Raw genomic sequence first — 1,125 nt, forward strand, 5'->3', positions numbered from 1 at the left:
CCAACCCGGGCAGATCACAATCGCACAGCCTCAGCAGGGGCAGACCACCCCTGTGACCATGCAGGTGGGCGAGGGCCAGCAGGGGCAGATTGTCCAGGCGCAGCCACAAGGGCAGACGCAGCCGGCACAGAGTGGGACTGGGCAGGGGATGCAAGTGATGCAGCAGATCATCACCGACGCGGGCGACATCCAACAAATACCGGTTCAGCTCAGCGCTGGCCAGCTACAGTATATCTGTTTGGCTCAGCCCGTGTTTGGCGCTCAGGGGGTCCAGGGCCAGATCCAGACGCTCACAGCCAGCACACAGCAGATTGCACAGACAGAGGTTCAACAGGGACAACAGCAAGTCAGCCAGTTGACTGATGGCCTGCAGCTGTACCAGATCCAGCAAGTGACCATGCCTGCCGGCCAGGATATCACCCAACCCATCTTTATCCAATCCACTCATCAGACGGCAGAGGGACAGGCCCAGGCAGATGGACAGTCAGTGTTGCCCTCCCTGGGTAAGCTTGAGGTAGTTGGTGGGGGAGCAGAGAAAAACGTTAAACTTTAACTTTAAATGTGTCTTCCAAGCCCCCCCCCCCCCCCGGCTGGCTTGTCTTGGAGAAGGGATTTAAAGAGACAAATGCCTTCTCCAAGCCGGCAGGGGAGGGCTTTTAAAGTTAAAGTTGCATTCTTTCCATCTCTGCCTCCCTCCTTCCTACGATCTATTTCCTCCCTCCCCCCCCAAAAAAAATATAAATTTAAATGTGTTCTCCAAGCCCTGCCATACTGGCTAGCTAAACTGAAGAAAGCATTTGTCTCTTTAAATCCCTGGTGTGTGTGGTTGGGGGGTTGGGGTTGGAGAACACATTTAAAGTTAAAGTTGCTTTCTTTCCACCTCTCCCTTCCTCCCCCCATTTATTTGTTTCTTTTCACCTCTCTCTTTTCCCCTTCCTTTCTCCCTCCCTGTCTATTTGCTTTTTCCCCACCTCTATATTTTCACCTTTCTTTCTCCCTTCCTTCCTCTTTCCTCCCCCATCTACTTTCTTTCTTTCTCTCTCTCTGTCCCTCCCCATCTATTTGCTTTTTGTTTCTTTCTCTCTCTGTCCTTCCTCTTCCTCCATCCCCCATCTATTTGCTTTC

The 1,125-nt window shown here is 52.3% G+C and overlaps 1 pseudogene; it reads left to right on the plus strand.

Moving 5' to 3' along the window:
- The first annotated feature begins 7 nt into the window (after nt 1-7).
- LOC107125024 lies at nt 8-503 on the plus strand (annotated as a pseudogene).
- The last annotated feature ends 622 nt before the right edge of the window (nt 504-1,125 follow it).

The sequence above is a fragment of the Gekko japonicus genome, unplaced genomic scaffold (assembly GCF_001447785.1).
Source record: "Gekko japonicus isolate JY-2015 unplaced genomic scaffold, Gekko_japonicus_V1.1 scaffold22547, whole genome shotgun sequence".
NCBI classification, from domain to species: Eukaryota; Metazoa; Chordata; class Lepidosauria; order Squamata; family Gekkonidae; genus Gekko; species Gekko japonicus.